This window comes from Neovison vison, chromosome 13, assembly GCF_020171115.1.
Source record: "Neovison vison isolate M4711 chromosome 13, ASM_NN_V1, whole genome shotgun sequence".
Classification (NCBI taxonomy): Eukaryota; Metazoa; Chordata; class Mammalia; order Carnivora; family Mustelidae; genus Neogale; species Neogale vison.
Genome location: NC_058103.1, coordinates 111,200,230 through 111,216,360, shown reverse-complemented (window position 1 = coordinate 111,216,360; position 16,131 = coordinate 111,200,230).

The window sequence follows — 16,131 nt, the reverse complement described above, 5'->3', positions numbered from 1 at the left end:
TTCTACCAAGTAAACAATAAATGAAATTTAGTAAAGTTGCAGAGTACAAAACTAAAATACGAAAATAAATTATTTCTGTACACCAGTAACAAATTATTAGAAAGAAATTAAGAAAAAAAGAACCACTTATAATAGCATCAGAAAGAATAAGTTACCTTGGAATAAATTTAATCAAAGAATAAAAAGACCTGTATACTGAAAACTGTAAGACATTAATGAGAGAATTTGAAGATAAAAATAAATGTAAAAATATTCCATGGTGGAAGAATCAAGATTGTTAAGAAGTCCATACTATCCAAAGCAACCTATAGATTTAGTGCAATTTCTATCAAAACTCCAATGGCATTTTTAAAGAAATAAAAGAAATAATCCTAAATTTTTTATAGAATCACAAAAGGCCCCAAATATCCAAAGCAATCTTAAGAAAGATATGAAGAAGAATTATACTGCCTAATTTCAAACTATATCGCAAAACTATATGGTTTTAGTATTGGCATAAAAATAGACACATAAATCAATGGAGAAGAGAGAACCCAGAAACAAAACCAAGCATATATAGTCAATTACTTTTCAACCAAGTCACCAAAAATATACAATGGGAAAAAAATAGTCTCTTCAATAAATGGTACTGGGAAAATAAGGATATGCACATGCAGAAGAATAAAACTGGACCCCTATCTTACACCATACACAAAAATCAACATGAAAAGGATTAAAGACTTTAAGACCTGAAACCATAAAAGGTCTACAAGAAAACAGGGAATAAGCTCCTTGACATCAGTCTCAGTGATGATTTTTTGTGTTGGACACTAAAAGCAAAAACAGCAAAAGCCAAAATAAACAGGTGGTGCTATATTAAACTAAAAAGCTTCACACAGCAAAGGAAACCAACACTAAAAAAAAAAAAAAAAAAAAAAAAAAAAAAGACCTACTGAATGACAGAAGGTATTTGCAAATGACCTATCTGAAAAAGGGTTAGTATCCAAAATGTATAAAGAACTTACACTAAAAAAAAAAAAAAGAACTTACACTACTCCACACCAAATAATAGTGATAATAATCCAATTTAAAAAAATGAGAAGACATAAAGAGACATTTCTCCAAAAAGGATATAAAATCACCACCAGACACTTGAAAAGATGCTTAACATCACTCATCAGCAGGGAAATGCAAATCAAAACTACAAAGAGGTATCACCACACATCTGTCAGAATGACTAAGAAGAAACAACAGGTGTTGGTAATGATGTGATTAAAAAAAAAAAAAAAAAAAAAGGAACCTTGGTGGGAATGTAACCTGGTGCAGCCACTGTGGAAGACAGTATGGAGGAGTCTCAAAAATTTTAGATGTAAAATTACCACATGACCCAGTAATTCCACTACCGGATATTTTACCCAAAGAATATGAAAACACTAATTCAAAAAGATATATGCACCCCTATGTTTGCTGCAGCACTATTTACAATAGCTAAATTATGGAAGCAGCCCAAGTGTCCATCTATAGATGAGTGGATAAAAAAAGCAATGGGGTGTATGTGTGTGTGTGTGTGTGTGTGTGCCATAAAGAATGAAATCCTGTCATTTGTAACAATCTGAATCAATCTAGAGGGTATAATTCTAAGTGATGTAAGTCAGAGGAAGACAAATACCATATTATTTCACTCATATGTGGAATTTAAGAAATAAAGAAAAAAGAGAAGCAAACAAAAGACTCCTCTATAGAGGACAAATTGATTGTTATGGGGAGTGGGGGAGGTTAGAATGGGTGAAATAGGAGAAGAGGATTAAGTGTACACTTATCATGATGCTTTGAGTACTTCCCCCTTGGAAGTTTGAATACTTCCCTTTGGAATTTTCTTTGATTTCTCTACGTGCTTGGGATACCATACACGTCCAAATGGAGTCTACTGTGTCAACCATTACATTTTAGAATGATGCCCACTGAGGCCCCTCTTTTCCCCCCACAGGCTATTATTCCCTAAGCCATAAAAGAGAGAATTTCCCAAGGCCACAGAAAGCAGGTTTCCCCCTCATTTTCACTGCCCTTACTACCAGCCCATGTTTGCTAACCTCACTTTGCCAAAATTTTCTTCCTGTCAGGATGGAGCTTGCCAAGTTCAGTCCTTATGCAGACCCTAAACCCAACCTGCAGCTGACGGGGCTTCCTGCTCACTGAATAAGAACAATGTAGGACCAGGGGAGAAATAACTTTTCTTGACATAAACTACTGAGATTTGGAAACTACTGATGACTGCAACATAATTTATTCTGTTCTAGCTGATGCAGCACGTTTTGAATATGTGGCAGGAGAGAGAGATTGCAGATAAAGAGGGAAGGATTGTGAAACTCTGCAAATATTTATGAAAAAGAGCAATAGTTCAAAACTTATCACTTAAGGTGTATAAAAATAAAGTGAAGCCTGCTGTGTTTGTACCTACATTTCAACAAAATTTGCAAGTTCTTATACCCAGCGATATCTATTCCGAGCTCAAGTAATTTTTTTTCCTCAAATTTTCTTTGATTTCTCTACCTGTTATTTAATCTAGCACAAAAAAATTGACTCAATATTATTCCCTCATCTCCAGGTGACATTTAAAGATTGAATTAAATCCAACAAACTGTGATTTATGTGGCTCTGATAAACCATGACATTTCCCAAATGAGTCTATAAAAAAATGCATAGGTCATAGATTCTACTAATACTCTAGGGGTATGATGACGATTTCTGCACTAAAGAAATACATAAATTCTGCCTTTTAAATTGTCATTATATACCTATGTCTTCTTGATTTAGAGAGTGAAATGAATTTATTATAAGAGAAGTGCTGCTCTTTGAAATGCACAAACTTTTCTCTGATCTGGTAAGACAACTTTGGACAAGTAACCAGCCGCTCATAGCCATTTTCTCATCTTGTAATGGAAATACATGAAGCTTACAATTATTTTATGATAGTTTTATTGGAATGGAATGGCCACATATAGCCTAAAGCTTACATTCACCTTTGCTTTATAATAAATAAAATATATCTTTCATCCACATAGACTGTTACTAGCCACAAAGGGCTTTCACATACATAAGTTCATTTAATTCTATTAACAACTCAGAATAGCATCATCATACTTAGTTTACAAATGAGGATATTGAGTTTCAGAGAAGTTGAGATTTTCCTATGAATTGTATTTACGACAAATATAAGTTACAGAATTATACATAGTAGAGCTAGAACTTCAACCTCATAATTCTGGCTCCAAGTTTTCTGGTTGGCTTAGTACCTTTCCAATGTCACCTTGAGCCCTCTTCCACCATGGGTAAAATCACAGGCATCATATTAAGTGCTCCCTTCCTCTCTCCAGCTGCGTTTTCTGCTTGTGTGTGTCGGTACCTCCACCTTTGGTCTTGCTCCCAGTTGCAGAACCTTCACTGTGCATTGTAAGATCTGGGCTTGAACATCTCAGAACTTCTCCTTGGCTCCTGAGCTCCTGTTTTTCATCCTTCTCAGGCAACATCAAGCCTGGCTTCTTCTCCCCTCACTCCTAGCCTTGGTTTCTCAGGTGACCTAAATCCCCAAATGCTACTCTTTGCAAAGAATTCAGCATCTTTCTGCTTTTACCATTTTATGTATTCTTTTCATGCACGTATGTGTATTGTGGGCTCTTACACAAAACTATTCTATCATACATTTCTAATACTTCATCATGTTCTATGAAACTAATTCACACTTTAAATTCCAGCCAAGACGCCTAAGATGTTTTTGATATATATTCTTCCCATCTAAATGCACTGAGATTTCTATCATTTCTAAGCCACACATACTTGGTCACAGCGACACTCTGCAGTCAACAACCACCTGTACTTACAGAAAAGTCCCAGCTCAACAGCTGGTGTCAACAGAAGTCAACAACTGTAAACATCCCCTACAGTCAAAAAAATAAATCACAATTCAGGAACAACTTGCATGAGGGCACATCAATACAGTTTGCCTAACAAATGTAATTCTTGACTAGATATATATCCCAGGCAGTACAGAGGTCAAAAGATTTGCTACAATTTATGTGGTAAACTGAGAAAACCACATGGCAATGTAGCAATTCACTTTTTCCTACTTAAGTTTAGTCACTATCCCTGGCCCTAATCTAGGGATTAATAAGAAAATTATTTTTAAGTGGTTACAACGCTCTGTAAATCTGATGGGAAAATTCAGACTGAGATGATCTGGCAAAAATGAACCTGAAGCTTTCCCAACTTGTGAAATATTACAAGGGCCAGTGCCTTCTGCTGTATTAGAGAACTTTTTGTTGTTGCTGCTCAAATATATAATTCTAAGATGACCAAGATCATGACTGTGACTGCATTTCTCCCATTCTCACAGGGTCAACCACAAAGCCAAATGCTTAGATCATGGTATGCTGAAAGACTCCTGGATTGGAAATCGAACCATATACTTTCTGTTCCTGTCCCTGCCTTCCCCAGAAACTGTTTCATTTTTGTTTTTCTTAATTTCTCCCAGTCTCTGCTTGCTCATCTGTGGCACGAGGAGAATTGGTCCAGTGACCTTTGCCCACTTTAACTTGTTGGGCTCTCCTGATTTCTTTCAACCCATGCCTGTTGATAGTAATACATTTATGCAAATAATGTTCTCTCATCTTGAAACTATGGGGTTGATAGAGTTCTGTTGGAAAAATTTGGTACTAGAATTCTCAGCTGGACAGAAATAACTTACAAAAGTAAAATAACTGAAGACTTGAAAATGAGAATTATATCTCTGTTGGAGCCAGCAGGTTAAGCTGGGGAATTGCTCCTTGCAACCAAAAAAAAAAAAAAAAAGGGAAAAATGAAGATGAAACAAATTGAAAAGAAAATTAGAACTGTTATTACTAGGGGCCACTAGTTTGTTTTTTTAATCAAATCATAACAAGCCTCTTGACTCTGATTCTCCCAATCTCAGAAACAGTTACTGTGAGGAGTTCAGCAGCCTACCTAACAGTGAAAACCTGATTGGTTTTGTGAATGTCCATTAGACAGTATACACCACCTTTGAGCCAAGAAATCGTGACTGCAGATCATGTGGTTCTCTTGCTAATTTCTATTACATTCCTCATCTCTAGAAAGAAAAAAAATCTGCCTGACACTATCATCCATATGCAAAGCTATACTCTCCTCACAGAATTCCCATGAAGTTATTAACCCCGGCTCTCAATTATTTTTATAAGCTATTAAAGAAATGTTAAATTAAGAAGCCAGAACAGGGGGCACCTGAGTGGCTCAGGTTATGATCCCTGGGTCCTGGGATCAAGCTCCACATCGGGCTTCCTGCTCCATGGGGAGCCTGCTTCTCCTTCTGCCTGCTCTGCTTGTGTTCATTCTCTCTGTCAAATGAATAAATATGTCTTTAAAAAAAAAGAAGTTAGAACATTTTTCTACCGATCAGGTAGAAGCTCCCACCAGTACCGACAAAGTCTGCTATTCCTTTCAATGCCACTGCCATTGTTCAGTTACTAAGGTGTAAAGGCTTTGCATTATTATGGAATTTTCACTTCCCTAGCCCCCAAAATATACTCAGTTGACCCAGTCTCTTAGCTGCATTCCAACATGTTTTTCAAATTCTCCCTTTCCCACTTTTGTTATCATTCTTCTACTTATCCCATAATTTATCTTGCTGAGATCACTGAAATAAAGTCCTATTTTTCCTCCCAACTTAATCTCTCCTTCCTTCAATCCATCTTTATTTGGAATAATCTTCTCCAAGTACAAGTCACAGCTCTGCTCAAAGCTTAGAATTCTTCTTTACTTAGAATAAATTCCCTTAGCCTAACATTAGAGTGCCACTGGCATATATTTCTAAATTATGCTTCTTATAAAATACTATTTTGTAAGGTTAATTAACTATAATTGTTAATTTTATTTGTTACCTTGGCTAGCCACTGTTCCCAGATATTTGGTCAAACATTATTCTAGAGGTTTCAGTGAAGATATATTTTTAGATGACATTAACATTTAAATTAGTAGACTTGCAGTCAGATACATTATCTTATTTTTTTGAGTTATTTATTTCAGAGAGAGAGATAGAGAGAGATCAAGTGGGAGGGGCAAGATGAACGAGAGAGAATGTCAAGTAACTGCCACTTAGTACAGACTCCCACTGAGGTTGATCTCACAACCTCACAATCATGATCCATGCCAAAACCAAGAATTGGTGCTTAACTAACTGGGCTACCCAGGGACCCCAAGTACATTATTTTTTATAATGTGAGTGGGTCTCATTCAATCAGTTAAAGGCCTTAAGAGAGTAAAGGCTGACCTCCCTAGAAGAAATTCTGCCAGCAGACTGCTTTTGGACCTCAACTGCAATACCAGCTCCTGCCTGAGTCCCCAGCCTGCCAGCATACCCTATATATTTTGAACTTGGCAGCCTCCACAGTTGTGTGAGGCAATTCCTTAAAATCTCTCTCTGCATCCCCCACTACCACCCCCTAACACACTGGTTCTGTTTCTCCAAGGAACCCCAATCGATATATCAGTTTAATGTAGAAACCAAAAACAGAATAAAACAAAGATTCAGTGGATAAATGCTTTCAGAAATGCTAGTTGAAATAAGATACATTTTTTTCATAGTTTTCTAAAATCTAATATTTTATATGCATTCCAAAATACCAAGTCATCTTAGTTTGTGACCCCAAAATATATATGAAGAAAAAAATTGTCAACAATAAGATGACTGTAATTTAAGCCAGCTGGGAAATAAGGATAACAGAACACCCTAAGGGAGAGAAACTCTACTTTATTTACATAATTGTTTGGTTATAAATGGTGAAGCCACCACTTATAAGCATAGTTCAGATGTGGGAAATTTAGACAATGAGTTACATTGTTCTACATATTAATTGCAAATGTGGAATTGTGTTTTGTTATCTAAATGAGAGGTCTGAGAACCTTCATACCTGTTTGCCTAAATGAACACAGCAATGGCAGACCTACAATTAGAATAAGACTCAGGGGGTGCAGGAGTGGCTCAGTGGGTTAAGCCTCTGCGTTTGACTCAGGTCATGATCTCAGGGTCCTGGGATCAAGCCCCGCATCAGGCTATCTGCTTGGCGGGGAGCCTGCTTCCTCCTCTCTCTGCCTACCTCTCTGCCTACTTGTGATCTCTGTCTGTCAAATAAATAAAATCTTTAAAAAAAAAAAAAAGAATAAGACTCAGAAAGCATGAATACCCAACTTTTGTATCAACATGGATGGGACTGGAAGAGATTATGCTACTGAAATAAGTCAAGCAGAGAGAGTCAATTATCATATGGTTTTACTTATTTGTGGAGCATAACAAATAGCATGGAGGACATAGGGAGATGAAGAGAAAGGAGTTGAGGGGAACTGGAAGGGGAGATGAACCATGAGAGACTATGGACTCTGAAAAACAACCTGAGGGTTTTAAAGGGGTGGGGGATGGGAGGCTGGGGGAACCAGGTAGTGGGTATTATGGAGGGCACGTATTGCATGGAACACTGGGTGTGGTGCATAAACAATGAATTCTGTTATACTGAAAAGAAATTTAAAAAAAAAAAAAAGACTTCTATGCCACACTGAACTCAAAGTTGAGGATCAGACTAAACACGGAAGAGGAGGTGAAGTCTCAAGTGAAAATAAAGAGTGGAGGTGAAAAACAAAGCTGGACAAAGCAGAGTCTTGGAAAAGGGAATTAACTGCGATGTGTAAAAGTTCACTCTGGAATAGAAGGGGAAGTCAACCCCTCTGAGATGGAGAAGGAAGTCAGAGGTGGAAAGGAAAATAGAATGCTGAAACATTTTGAGGTAGAGAGAAAGGAAGTTGAAGCAGCCATGTTAAATTGCTTCATCTTCTCAGGAAAGTTGAAGTCTTTGAGTGTGGAAGAAGTAGTCTTCAGATTCAGAACCTTGATGTAAAACCCAGCTCTACCATTTGTCATTTGTACAACTGAGACAACTTTCTTCACTGTAGTGAACCAAAATCCAGCATGTAGAAATAAATCAATGAAGTTTTATTACCATTGGTGGTGTTGCAATGAAGCTCTAGTCTGACTCATTTATTTAATAGACCATTTACATAATGCTTTCTATGCACCACACACCATTCAACAATCTTTACAAATATGATCCTACTGAACCACCATAGCAACTCTGTCAAGTAGGTATGATTATTATATCCCATTTTACTAATGAGTTCACTGGGGCCAGAAAGGTCAAGAATACTTCTGAAGGTAATAGGTGGTATATGAATTAAATAAAGAGGTTTTTCACTAGACATGCTGGAAGCCACCTATATTTTTCCTCAACTGACATAAGATTTAGGCGGTTAAATGTTCATTCCTTGGTAAGTAAATTGAGGCCATAGAGATCAAATATCTTTGTTGGCAAAAAGGAACAAAATTAAAGATATTAAATAAAATTATTATAATATTGTTTCTAACATGCTCTCCAGAAGTCCAAACATATGGAGGGATGTTATTTTTTCAGCATTCTGTGAAGAAAAATAGGCTTATACTAGTAATTCTATTGTTTAATTTTTAGCAGTAATTTCCATTTCTAGAAATTTATAATAAGTAAAAATAGAGGTCCTATGTTGTGCTGACACAAAAAAGAATGAAATATTTTAGGACAAAGTATCTGTTCAAAATATCTTCCAAGTGTGATACCAATGTATAATTTACATATACATAAATTGACATATGCAGGGATATGAAAAATTTTAGTTTGATATTTACATCTGTAGTGATTATAGAGCCTGTTTTTATTTTTATTCCACTTTAAATAATACAAGTACTTTCACATACAGACATTCTCTCTCAGTCATCCCATGATTAGAGCAGCCATGAGACATAGTAGGAAGGGAACAACTTTGTGATCAGGGAAATTGGGTTTTAGGTTTCCTCTCCCTGGTGCTGGTTTGCTTGTAATGTTGAGAAAAATTAGGTACTTCATGGCTAAATTTTCTGAACTCTAACAATGAGGAAAAACAACCACACCAGATTCTGTACAATTATAATAATGTGTAAAAATTTCTAGCATCATGCCTGGATTGTTTTAGGGAAAGGGGTAAACCACAATCTACTGGGAGCTGAATTCTCCTGGTCAACTTTACTTTGTGTCTAGAATTTTAAAGCATTAACTGACTCAATAAAAATATGCCCACCAGAACACCCAGTGATAATAAACCATTCACATTGTTTTTGTTGTGATAGAAATATTGTGATCTGATAGTTTTACTACTCATGAAAAAGTGTCCATTTCACACTGACTTTCTTATGTATCATGTCTTAACATCTCTAAACATCTCTACTTCAGAATGGGACTAAAATTCAGTTTTATTCAGAAAAAGAGCTGGGGGAGATAGTGGAATAGAAGGATCCTGAGCTCACGTCATCCCACAGACACACTGATGCAATAACTACTACATCTATTCAACCAGCTCTGAAAACAACCTGAAGACTGGCAGAACAGATCTTCCATAGTTGTAGAAAGAAAGCACAATTAAAAAGTGTAGGAGAGGCAGAGATGCAGCTGCAAAACAAGCCCCCAGTATGACTCATCACAAACAAGAAGGACATTACAAGTACAGAGGAATGAGGGAATCAGATCCCACACTGAGCAACCTCAACCCTGGGAACCCATACAGGAAAGATGAGTGCCCACAATGTCTAGTTTTGAAAATTAGTGGGACTTTGCTCTGGGAGGTTTCATCTCTAGGAGAGTTTGAGTGGGTATAGGAAACCAAGTTTCCATCTTTAAAGCTCCATCAAGCTCAATATGTCAGTCCAAAGCATAGCATAGAAGCAGCAGTTTGAAAAGTACCTGGGGCATAAATTAAGGAGATATATTGACTAATATTAGAACATATGCTGGCAGACCAAGGATCTCCAAGAGATTTCTCCAGGGACAAAAGGACTGAAGGGTTTCATTCTGTCTGCCCTTCCCCAGCTTAGTTAAAGGGATACTTGCAGGAGCCCTCCATCAACCTTGCTAGCACCACACACCCAAACCCAATATTCTCTTGCATACTCAATGATACTCAAACTGTCTTCCTTAATAGGAATCCTTCCAGAGTGGCTTCCACCTTGCCACAGCCCTAACACAGCCCCGGCTGGTACCGGCAGTACTCCAAAGTTACTCCTGTCCTGGAGAGGTGGAGGGAGTTAACACCACACAGCAGCACACTCACACTTCCTGCAGCTAGACTTCTTAGGGAGACAGGCCTACTGAAAGAAACAAGAAAAATCTTAAACAATTTAACCTTATACCTAAAAACACTAGAAAAGGAACAATTAAAACTCAAGGTTAGAAGAAAGGAAATAAAGGTTAGAGAACAAATAAAATAGATACTAAAAGAACAGTAGAAAAGATCAATGAGATGAAGAGCTAATTCTTTGAAAAGATCAACAAAACTGATTAACCTTTAGCCAGGCTCATAAAGAAAAAAGAGAATTCAAATAAATAATATCAAAATGAAGGAGAAGAAATAACAACCAACAGCACAGAAAGACAAAGGATCATAAGAGAATACTATAGAAAATATAATGCCATATTGGACAACCTAGAAGAAATAGATAAATCCTAGAAGCATAAAATCTCCCAAAAATAAATTAGGAAGAAATAAAATTCTGAACAGAATAATCACTCATAACAAAACTGAACAAATAAAAACAAACAAACAAACAAACAAACAAAAAAACCTTCCAATAAACAAAAAGTCCAGACCAGATGTCTTTTCAGGTGAATTCTAACAAATGCTTTAAATATTAATACCTATTATTCTCAAACTATTACCTACATCTAAAACAAAACAAAACAAAACAAAAAACAGAAAAAAAAGGTTCCAAATTCATTCTATTAGGCCAGCATTACCCTGATGACAAAACCAGTTAAAGATGCTGCAAGAAAATTACAGGCCAGTATCTCTAATGAACATAGACACGAAAGTCCTCCACAAAATATAAGGAAATTAAATCCAACAACACTAAAAAGATTATTCACCATGATCAAGGGGGATTTATTCCAGGTATCTAGAGTGGTTCACTATCTGAAAATCAATATGACATATCACATTAGCAAGACAAAGGGATAAAAATTATATGATCATCTCAATATGTACAGAAAAGACATTTGGCAAAGTAGAGCCACCACTCATAATAAAAACTCTCAACAGAATAGGTTTCAAGAAAACATACCTCAACATAATAAGGGTCATATAGGAAAAACCCACGCTAACAACATAATCAATGATGACAAAATTGAGAACTTTCCCCTAAAATCAGGAACAAAACAAGGATGTCCACTCTTACCACTTTTATTCAACATATTACTGGAAGTCCTAGCCACAGCAATCAGACAACAAAAATAAAAGCATCTGAACTGGCAAGGAAGATCTAAAATTTTCACTATTTGTAGATGACATGATACTATATGAAAGAATTCATAAAGACATCACCAGAAAACTACCAGAACTGATGAATAAATCCAATAATATTGTAGGATATTTGCAGGTCCAAAAACCTGTTGCATTTCTACCCACTAATCATAAAGTAACAGAAAGAAAAATTAAGAAAACAATCCCATTTATACTTGTACCAAAAGTAAAATATCTAGTAATGAACTTAACCAAGGAGGTAAAAGACTTAAACTCTGAAAACTGTGAAACATTGGTAAAAAAAAAAAAAAATGGAAACTGAAGATAACACAAACAGAAATATTCTATGCTTATGGATTGGGAGAATCAATACTGTTAAAAAGTCCATACTACCTAAAGCAATCTACATGTTTAAGGTGATCCCTATCAATGCACCAACATGTTTTTTTCACAGAACTAGAACAAATAATCACCAAATTCATATAGAACCATCAGAGACTCCAAATACCCAAAGCAATCTCGAAAAAGAAAAATAACCCTAGAAGCATCACAATTCCTGATTTTTTTTATTTATTTATTTTTAAAATTTCTTTTCAGAGTTCCAGAATTCATTGTTTATGCACTACACCCAGTGCTCCATGCAATACATGCCCTCCATAATACCCACCACCAGACTCATCCAACCTCACACTCCCCGTACCTCCAAAACCCTCAGATTGTTTTTCCCCATCCACAGTCTCTCATGGTTCATCTCCCCCTCCAATTTCCCCCAACTCCCTTCTCCTCTCCATCTCCCCATGTCCTCTGTGTTATTCCTTATGCTCCACAAATAATCAAAACCATATGATAACTGACTCTCTCTGCTTGACTTTTTTCACTCAGCATCATCTTTTCCAGTCCCGTCCATGTTGCTACAAAAATTGGGTATTCATCCTTTCTGATGGAGGCATAATACTCCATAGTGTATATGGACCACATCTTCTTTATCCATTCATCTGTTGAAGGGCACCTTGGTTCTTTCCATAGTTTGGTGACTGTAGCCATTGCTGCTATGAACATTGGGGTACAGATGGCCCTTCTTTTCACTACATCTCTATCTTTGGGGTAAATACCAAGTAATGCAATTGCAGGGTCATAGGGAAGTTCTTTTTTTAATTTCTTAAGGAATCTCCACACTGTTTTCCAAAGTGGCTGCACAAACTTGCATTCCATTTTGAATTTAAGGATTCATCCAGACTAAAAGTGAAGGGATAGAGAAGCACTTTTCATGCCAATGAGCCTCAAAAGAAGGCTAGGGTAGCAATTCTCATATCAGATAAATATATTTTAAACTAAAGACTGAAGTCAGAGATACAGAAGGACTCTACATCATTCTTAAAGGGTCTATCCACCAAGAAGATCTAACAATTATAAATATTTATGCCCCCAATATGGGAGCAGCCAACTACATAAGACAACTATTAATTAAGATAAAGAGTCATATTGATATGAATACATTAACAGTAGGGGAGCTTAACATGCCACTATCAGTAATAGACAGATCATCCAAGCAGAAAATCAATAAAGAAACAAGAGCTTTGAATGACACATCAGATCAGATGGACCTCATAGATATATACAGAACATTCCACCCTAAAATAACAGAATACTCATTCTTCTCAAGTGCACATGGAACCTTCTTCAGAATAGACCACATACTGGGTCACAAATCAGGGCTCAACCAGTACCAAAAGACTGAGATTATACCCTGGATATTCTCAGATCATAATGCTTTGACACTGGAGCTCAACCACAAGATAAAGCTCGGAAGCAATTCAAACATCTGGATGCTAAAGACCATCTTGCTTAAGAATGCTTGGATCAGGGACGCCTGGGTGGCTCAGTTGGTTAAGCAGCTGCCTTCGGCTCAGGTCATGATCCCAGCGTCCTGGGATCGAGTCCCACATGGGGCTCCTTGCTCGGTAGGGAGCCTGCTTCTCCCACTGCCTCTGCCTGCCTCTCTGTCTGCCTGTGCTCGCTCTCTCTCCCTCTCTCTGACAAATAAATAAAATCTTAAAAAAAAAAAAAAGAATGCTTGGATCAACCAGGAGATCAAAGAAGAACTTAAACAATTCATGGAAACCAATGAGCATGAAGACGTATCCATCCAAAACCTATGGGATACAGCAAAGGTGGTCGTAAGGGGGAAATACATAGCTATCGAAGCCTCCCTCAAAAAAATTGAAAAATCCAGAATACACCAGCTGTCCTTACACCTCAAAGAACTGGAGAATCAATAACAAATTAAGCCAATTCCACACACAAGAAGGGAAATAATCAAGAATAGAGCAGAGATCAATGAGATAGTCCTAGAGATACAGTAGAATGCATCAATGAAACTAGAAGCTGTTTTTTTGAAAGAATCAATAAGATCAATAAACCATTTTCCAAGCTAATCCAAATAAAAAAGAGAAGACCCAAATAATAAAACTATAGATGATAAGGGAGAGATCTCAACTAACACCAAGGAAATAGAAACAATCATCAGAAATTATCATCAACAGTTATATGCCAATAAGTTAAGCAACCTCAAAGAAATGGATGCATTCCTGAAAACCCATAAACTTCCAAGACTGAATCAGGAAGAAATAAACAACCTGAATAGACCAATATCTAGTAACGAGATTGAAGCAGTGATCAAAAACCTCCCAAAAAGCAAGAGCCCAAGACCTGATGGATTCCCTGAGGAATTCTACCAAACTTTCAAAGAAGAAATAATACCTATTCTTCTGAAGCTATTTAAAAAAATTGAAGCAGAAGGAAAACTTCAAGACTCTTTTTATGAAGCCAACATTATTCTGACCTCCAAACCAGGCAAAGACCCCACCAAAAAGGAGAATTTCAGACCAATATCTCTGAAGAATATGGATGCTAAGATTCTCAACAAGATCATAGCTAAGATTATCCACAATGACCAGGTGGGATTTATCCCTGGGTTGCAAGAGTGGTTCAACATGATAGAACAAATCAATAAGAGAAGAGAAAAGAACCATATGGTCCTCTCAATTGATGCAGAAAAAGTATTTGACAAAATCCAGCATCCATTCCTGATTAAAATGTTTCAAAGTATAGGGATATAGGGAACATTCCTCAACTTCAGAAAATCTATCTATGAAAAACCCACAGCAAGTATCATCCTCAATGGGAAGAAGTTGACAGCCTTCCTTTGAGATCAGGAACATGACAAGGATGCCCACTCTCACCACTCTTGTACAACATAGTATTAGAAGTCCTAGGAACAGTAATTCAAAAACAAAGAGAAATAAAATGTATTCAAATTGGCAATGAAGAAGTCAAACTCTCTCTCTTCACAGATGACATTATACTTTATGGAAAACCCAAAAGATTCCACTCCCAAACTACTAGAACTCATACAGCAATTCAGTAACGTGGCAGGATACAAAGTCAACATACAGAAATCAGTGGCTTTCCTATACACTAACAATGAAAATACAGAAAGGGAAATTAGAGAATTGATTCCATTTATTATAGCACCAAGAACCATAACATACCTGGGAATAAACCTAACCAAAGAGGTAAAGGATCTATACTCAAGGAACTACAGAAAACTCATGAAAGAAATTGAAGAAGACACAAAAATATGGAAGACCATTCCATGCTCTTGGATCAGAAGAATAAACATTGTTAAAATGTCTATACTGTCTAGAGCAATCTATACTTTTAATACCATTCCGGTCAAAATTCCACTGGTATTTTCCAAAGAGCTGGAGCAAACAATTCTAAAATTTGTGTGGAATCAGAAGAGACCCCGAATGGCTAAGGAAATGTTGAAAAAGAAAAACAAAACTGGAGGCATCATGTTGTCTGATTTCAAGCTTTACTACAAAGCTGTGATCACCAAGACAGCATGGTACTGGCACAAAAACAGATACATAGACCAGTGGAACAGAGTAGAGAGCCCAGATATGGACCTTCAACTCTATGGTCAAATAAACTTCGACAAGCAGGAAAAAATATACAGTGGGAAAAAAGACAGTCTCTTCAATAAATGGTGCTAGGAAAATTGGACAGCTATGTGTAGAAGAATGAAACTCAACCATTCTCTTACACCGTACACAAAGATAAACTCAATGGATAAAAGGTCTTGATGTGAGGCAGGAATCCATCAGAATCCTGGAGGAGAACATAGGCAGTAACCTCTTCGACATCAGCCACTGCAACTTCTTTCAAGATATGTCTCTAAAGGCAAAGGAAAGAAAAGTGAAAATGCATTTTTGGGACTTCATCAAGATCAAAAGCTTCTGCACAGCAAGGGAAATAGTCAACAAAACAAAGAGGCAATCCACGGAATGGGAGAAGATATTTGCAAATGACAATACAGACAAAAGGCTGATATCCAGGATCTATAAAGAACTCCTCAAACTAAACACTCACAAAACAGATAATCATGTCAAAAAATGAACAGAAGACATCAACAGACACTTCTCCAATTAATATGTACAAATGGCTAACAGACACATGAAAAAATGTTCATCATCACTAGCCATCAGGGAGATTCGAATCAAAACTACGTTGAGATACCACCTTACACCAGTTAGAATGGCCAAAATTAACAAGACAGTAAACAGCGTGTGTTGTCCTGATTTTAAGATAAACTACAAAGCTGTATTAATCATAATAGTATGGTAGTGGCACAAAAAAAGCATGGATCAATGGAACAGAACAGAAAGCCCAGAAATAAACCCATGTTTATATGGT